The sequence below is a fragment of the Babylonia areolata genome, chromosome 34 (genome assembly GCF_041734735.1).
Source record: "Babylonia areolata isolate BAREFJ2019XMU chromosome 34, ASM4173473v1, whole genome shotgun sequence".
In the NCBI taxonomy this organism is placed as follows: Eukaryota; Metazoa; Mollusca; class Gastropoda; order Neogastropoda; family Buccinidae; genus Babylonia; species Babylonia areolata.
The window spans coordinates 12,547,861-12,555,360 of record NC_134909.1 but is presented as its reverse complement, the minus strand read 5'-3'; the positions used below and the strand labels follow the sequence as shown (position 1 = coordinate 12,555,360).

The 7,500-nt window shown below is 46.0% G+C and overlaps 1 long non-coding RNA gene across 2 annotated transcripts in view; it reads right to left on the bottom strand.

Moving 5' to 3' along the window:
- Positions 1-7,500, bottom strand: part of LOC143277554 (uncharacterized) — a 617,781-nt gene that overhangs the window by 375,973 nt on the left and 234,308 nt on the right. For both annotated transcript variants that reach the window (XR_013053759.1, XR_013053758.1), the window contains one exon: positions 2,121-2,208. This is a non-coding gene — a long non-coding RNA (uncharacterized LOC143277554). The remainder of the gene's footprint in view (positions 1-2,120; positions 2,209-7,500) is intronic.

The window sequence follows — 7,500 nt, the reverse complement described above, 5'->3', positions numbered from 1 at the left end:
GATATATCAACTGTCGGCATATGATAGCGAGGTGGGGCCTCCATTTCTCTCCCCTTTTTTTTCCGCCGTTTTAATCTTCTTTTCCCAGCTCGAATTCAGGTCTCAGCTGCATTGCTTGGTTCTAACTTTTTGGACAGTTACACAGTGACAAAACTATGCCTATGTTGACCCCAACTACGCTGTTGGTCAGTTCCATACTACACACAGTTAGTAGCGGGTTAACTCACTCAGTACGGCCAGTCCTCTCTTCTCCTCTACACAGACCCCTCGGATGTCCAGTGGGTGTCTGAATGACCCAACCTTTAGCTTCCGTCGTCAGAATTGTGGTATTCTTTGTCAACATTCACCTGTTCAGTATAAGAGCCTTCCGCTTGCAATATTTTGATGATGGTAACTGGGGTGAAACGCTGTTAACGTCGTCTCTTTCGCCGTTCGTGTGGAGAGAGTTAACTCACTCAGTACGGCCAGTCCTCTCTTCTCCTCTACACAGACCCCTCGGATGTCCAGTGGGTGTCTGAATGGCCTAACCTTTAGCTTCCGTCGTCAGAATTGTGGTATTCTTTGTCAACATTCACTTCTTCAGTATAAGAGCCTTCCGCTTGCAATATTTTGATGATGGTAATTGGGGTGAAACGCTGTTAACGTCGTCTCTTTCGCCGTTCGTGTGGAGAGAGTTAACTCACTCAGTACGGCCAGTACTCTCTTCTCCTCTACACAGACCCCTCGGATGTCCAGTGGGTGTCTGAATGACCCAACCTTTAGCTTCCGTCGTCAGAATTGTGGTATTCTTTGTCAACATTCACCTCTTCAGTATAAGAGCCTTCCGCGTGCAATATTTTGATGGTGATAATTGGGGTGAAACGCTGTTAACGTCGTCTCTTTCGCCGTTCGTGTGGAGAGAGTTAATCTTCTTCCCCAGCTCGAATTCAGGTCCCAGCTGCATTGCTTGGTTCTAACCTTTTTTGACAGTTACACAGTGACTAAATGCCTACGTTGACCCGAACTACGTCATTGGTCAGTTCCATACTACACACAGTTAGTAGCGGGTTAACGACCATACTAGGCTCTTCCGTCCGAGCAATGCAAACTGGCTTCCAGGCTGGCCAGGTGTCCACTCATACATGGGTGGAGGGAGAAAAACAACAACAACATAGGAGTATTATACAAATAATGAAGCAGGAGACGATATGATTAACAAACAGTAAAGAGTGGTAACTCTCTCCATTACACAAGGTACACAACTTCAAGTCAGTGATGCTTACGCTACCGATTCAGCTAGCACACAGGTAAATAAAAAGGTACATTGGAACAAACCCAGACACTTCCTCAAAAAGCTAGCTGAATCGGTAGCGTAAGCATCACTGACTTGAAGTTGTGTACCTTGTGTAATGGAGAGAGTTACCACTCTTTACTGTTTGTTAAACATAGGAGTGCATTACCTTTCCCCAGTGACAAAACACCGTACGGGGGGCCTCGAACCCCGATCACTGGGGAACACTGGACCAGGGGCCAGTTTGCATTGCTCGGACGGAAGGGCCTAGTATGGTCGTAACCCGCTACTAACTGTGTGTAGTATGGAACTGATCAATGACGTAGTTCGGGTCAACGTAGGCATTTAGTCACTGTGTAACTGTCAAAAAAGTTAGAACCAAGCAATGCAACTGGCTCAGAAGTCCAACGCCTAATAACCCACTCTGCTGAGGTGCCTTTCAAACTTTGATTAAAACCCTTTCACCGCCAAACTCGCATTTATGCACAGGCATGATAGAGGACCCAGGTCACTGAAAGGTGACCATTCATTGGTCTGTTATCCATGAACGTACTGCTCTTAATGTTCGGTGGTAGGATAGGCCATAGTTTCTTTTCATCGCAGGGAGAATCCGCAGCTATTCTTTGCCACTGTCTTTTGTGTGTTTGTACCACAAGGGAATTTTGTAGCCTAAACTGACTGGCGGTGAAAGGGTTAACTCAATATATAAAACACTGGAAGGAGGTATGTCCTGACATCTGAAGCAAAGAATCTTGGGTGTGCTTAGGTTGATGTGAGTTGTGTCCGGTGTGTGTGTGTGTGTGTGTGTGTGTGTGTGTGTGTGTGTGTGTTCTTCTGCTCCTTTTCTTACCTGTGTGAAGAGCCATTGGGGTGCCGCACACAAACTGTTCATCAGATTCCTCCAGGTCTGTCGGGTGTGTGCGTCATAGACTGGGTCTCTGCAAAATAATGGTATATATTACCTTTCATTGTGCAATGTTAAAAGTCCATCGGTTGTGTGTGTGTGTGTGTGTGTGTGTGTGTGCGTGTGTGTGTGTGTGTGTGTGTGTGTGTGTGTGTGTGTGTGTGTGTGTTAACAACCCCGTTTATCATTTTACGGCTTGGATTCTTCTTTCTAAATCCGCCTTGAGGGTCTATGTCTCTCATACACACACAGAGGATGACGGAATATACCAGTGCCCGCAGGGGCTTGACCTTGTGCTTCACAGAGATGTTGTTGTCCTTCCATAGCAGGTTTCAGCCTCCATGTCTCTCATACACACACAGGATGATTGATAGAATACACCAGTGCATGCAGTGTCCTGATCTTGTGTTTATAGAGATGTTGTCCTTCCACACAGGTTTCAGTCTCCATGTCTCTCATACACACACAGGATGATTGATGGAATATACCAGTGCATGCAGTGTCCTAATCTTGTGTTTATAGAGATGTTGTTGTTCTTCCACACAGGTTTCAGTCTCCATGTCTCTCATACACACACAGGATGATTGATAGAATATACCAGTGCATGCACGGGCCTGATATTGGTGTTTCACAGAAATGTTGTTGTCCTTCCATACAGGTTTCAGCCTGGACAGTGCTGATGCTGTCTTTGCTACCATTGAGAGGTTGTCTGGTTTGGACCCCTCATTGCTAATGACAGCTCTCAGGTAAGTGAACTGTTGAACAGCTTCAGTTCCTGGACAGATGTAACAGCAGTGATGGTGGCGTTGTGGCTGGCCATCATCAACTTGGTCTTCTGATTTCCACGTGCTATCCTATCGATGTTAGCATCCAGCACTTTAACTCACTCAGTACGGCCAGTCCTCTCTTCTCTACACAGATCCCTCGGATGTCCAGTGGGTGTCTGAATGACCCAACCTTTAGCTTCCGTCGTCAGAATTGTGGTATTCTTTGTCAACATTCACCTCTTCAGTATAAGAGCCTTCCGCTTGCAATATTTTGATGATTGTAATTGGGGTGAAACGCTGTTAACGTCGTCTCTTTCGCCGTTCGTATGCAAAGAGTTAACTCGCTTTCCAAGTTCTTGCTCATCGGCTGTCAGGCCATCGATGTCATCTGCCAAGCGAAGGTTCGTGAAACGAATTCCTGAAAAGTATTCATGCTATCTTGAATGAAATCCGATTGAGCAGCTTTTAGTTGAACCTACACAATTTCTATGTACATACCTCATGGTTTAAAGAGAAAGTTGAGCGCACTTTAAAAGATTAGTTTTTGAAAGACTGCTATAGATACGAAGATAACGATACGATGTATATTTATTACAGGTCGTTTGAGCGAAATTTTGGCCCAGGTGCTTATTTTACAGTGTTACCAAATAATTGTGTTAATGTGTTGCAAAGTTTCGAACAACCAATGATGTACTGCCAATGATAAACAGCGCCTCTTTAGTCTACCCAAAATGAAACAATCTGTGATAAATATTCCACAGATGACATTGTTGATGAGTTCATTATCTGTTTTGGTGCCCCTTTTTAACAGCATTGGGGAAAAATGTATATATATTATGGAATCCGACGAAACTCGATAACTCATAAAGCCTTCGTGTCGACACAACCTATTTCTGTTTAGCAGAACTTTTTGTATTGATACGGAAATAATCTTGTCTACTGAGAAGGAAATCTTCTTCTTCTTCTTCTTTGCCTCTTCACAGTGTCAGTCAGCCCAGCTAATGACAACATCTCCCTCTCCAAGTCCTGTCTGGAGCCATGGAGCTTGGTGTTCAGCAGGGAGGTATCAGCCACACAAAGTCACTGAGCCCTTTCAGCAGGGGACAGGTCTGGAGAATGTGTTCTGGTGTTCGGTCTTCAAGACCACAGGAGCAGGAAGGAGACAGTGCCAGCTTCAGCTTCATGAACCAGTGGGTACTAAGACGGCAATGGCCAGTTCGTAATCTCATGATCACCACCTGCTGTCAGCGTTCAAGGTGATATGCATCCCATGTGGTTCTCGGTCGCAGCGTTGCCTTCAGAAGGGTCTTCCTCTCTGCAAAGCCGACGCTGTTTTGTGGTTCACTTCCTTTTGCTCCGAGTCTGGCAAGCGTATCTACTGCTTCGTTGTCTGGGGTTTTTGCAACAGGGTACGGTGGCAGCCATTGGAGGACTATTCGTTTTCTCTTGGCAACTTCTTGGAGTGTTTTCATGAGGCGATGAAGTCTGTCTCCTGCAAGGACCTCCAGAACAGACAGCGCATCAGAGAGGAAGACAACTTGGGGAAGTCGCTCTCTGAGTCAAGTGATGGGAGCAGCGTTTCCCATTTGGTATCCCTGCTGTGGAGGTGCTGCCCTCAAGAGTTTTGATGAGTACGCCTACTTCTCCATCAGTCACAGCCTTGGTTTATGAGCCATCAGCGTACGCATGAATCCAGGATTCTTCTGGTTACTTCTCAGCAATCATAGCCAGTGTGAGAGAACGTTTGATGGCGACATCCTGGAAGTCTCCTGAAGCAACATGAAGAACTGTTGTGGAAAGGTGGTCTTCATTCCATGGCTGCGGCAGATCAGAGTGGTTCAGCTGGCCTGTGGTAAGTGGCAAGCCAGTCTAATGCACCCTGGCAAGTCTCTTGCTTTCATGGATGTAGCTACTGTGCTTCAGACGGTTCTTCGTCAGGTTCTGCATCCTCTTGTTTATCGGATATTGAGGCAGGCACTTGGATTTCTCTGCGTGAACTATGATTTTGCATCTCTCCTGGTGGAAGTAACTGGCAGTAATTACCTCCATGTCCTTGATTGATGTGGATCGCATGGATCCAGTAATGATCCAGAGAGCTTGGTTTTGGACCTTATCCAGGGATTGCTGGCGGGTCTTTGCTCATGTAGACCAGGCCGTTGAGCCATACTCAAGGTGGGGCCTGAATGCTTCCTGGTAGACGCACTTGAGTATCTCTTTGTTTGCTTCCCAGCTGGTTCCAGCTAGCACGAAGAAAAGACTTGTAAATGTGCATTTTGTTGCTTGCTTGTATGGGCGTTTTTGTGTTTGTTTACTTGTTGACATCAATTTTTGGTTCAAATGGTGTGCGTAAACGTTGCCCGTGTATGATGTTTCAATGCCCCCCCCCCCCCTCCCCAACCCCCTCTCCATTCCCCACCCCCCAGGGAGCACATGAAATGAACTTCCTGCCTCGCCTTGCCCTGGCTTGCAATGGTTCTTCCTCCCAAACTTACTGACACGATCTTCAAGGCGAAAGTCACGATGCATTCCAGGAATACACTGAACGGTGTGGGAGACAGAAGGAAGCTCTGACGGACTCCAACCGAAGTATAGAACAACTCTCCAATAGCACGCTGTGTGATTTCCGCACTTGTCAATTTTCAGTACAGTCGCTGGATGGTGTTGATACGTTTTTGCCTGGTGTTATTTTGTTCCACTGTGGCCCACAATGCCTCCCACCAGGCCAGACCTTGTCAAACGCCTTCTTGAAGTCGGTGCGGTAGTTGTGCCAGTGTTGGAGATTTCCTTTCTTGGGAAGGGTAACGACTGAGTAACTGGGTTCATGACATGGAGCATTCGCATGTGCGCCAGATTTTGTTGGAGATGGCAGTTAGGATATCAATCACTGCCTCTCCACCACGTATCACGAGTTCTGCATGGATGTTGTCAAATACTGGAGACTTGCTACGATTCGGCGACTTCACTGCTGCTGCAACCACCTCAGGCAGCATTGGGAAGTCATCCTCATTTGATGAGTCTTGCACTGTCAGCACACCTGGCTCTCCTTTGCTCTATTTGTTGGAAAGTTCAGAGCTGTACTCAGTCCACCGTTTTATGATTTCTTTTCTGTGTGTAAGACAGCTACCGTCTTCGTCCTGAGTGGTGCTGATTTGACTGTTTCTGTTTCATCAAGTCTTTTATAATCTTAAAAGCTTTCTTTGTTGTTGCTGTGAAGCTTTCTTCAATGTTTTCGCAATTTTGCTAAATTAAGCTTCCCTTTGTATTCTTCATTTCCCGACCGATCGTCTTGTTTAAAGAAACCGGAAAATTATCGTAATTTTGGTAGACAAAGAAATAACACGACTGTAGTTTTAAGTGGACACACACTCGAAAGAAACAAAGAAATATACAGATAAACACTAGAGCTAATTGATAAAAGCTGAAAACTGACAAAGCACAGGGGGGAAAAAGTAGATATTAAAAAGTTGAAAGTGGTCAAAAGCAAAAAAACTAGCGATCTCTCTCTGTCCCCCACCCCTCTCTCTCTCCCCTCTCTCTCTCCCTCACCCTTACCCTCCCTCCCTCTCTCTCTCTCTCCCTCTCTTTCTATCTTCCTCTCACCCCCTCTCCCTCTCTCTCTCCCTCTTTCTCTATCTCCCTATCTCCCCCCACCCCTCCATATAATAATGATAACAATAATAATGATAATGATAACGATAATACATCTGTACACAAAACGCTTGCTCGGCCCCCTCCCCCTCCTTCGTAATCCCTCTCCAATGGGCTCGCCCCCCCCTAAAAATCTATTTATAGCTAGGTTTCCAGTTGCTCCGCTGGCGTCGGAGGTCGATAAAAGCTAAAGAAGCAAAGCGCACGCGCGCTGATCACGCGGTGCAACGAGCGGTCAGGTCACATTGCTCTGATACACCGTGACCCGACCCACTCGCACACACGCACGTACACACACACACACACACACACACTCGCACGCACGCACGCACGCACACACACACACACACACTCATTGCAAAACACAAACTACAAGGATTTTGTGGGGGCCTCGACTGCTTTTCACACACACAGACGACAACGACTGGGACAGAATTCTAAGTCAGTGAATGAACATGGGCGTTTGGTGTGTGTGTGTCACTTCAACATTTTGCTACTTTTCTTTTCTTCTTATTTTATCATCGTTATATATATATATATATATTTTTTTTTAAATATAATTTTCATCGTCCGTTTCTTCTTCCTCCTTCACTTGCTTTCTCCCTCTCTCTCTCTCTCTCTCTCTCACACACACACACGCGCGCGCGTTCGCTCCTAATCCGTCAAAAGCTTGACAATAGCGTTTGATTTTGAACAAGTCGCTCAGGCAACAACACCTTCGCTGTTGGTTGAGAGAGAGAGAGAGAGAGAATTTAGAATTAACAGTGTCCGCCGCCATTTTCTGTTTGCACTCTAACTCTCTCTTTATCTCTCTCTCTCTCACACCACTGTGTCTGTGTCGTCGTCAGTTTTTCAAATCACCGTGGACCATAGGTCTTTACCGTTCTTCCTTCTTCGTCTTCTTCTTCTTC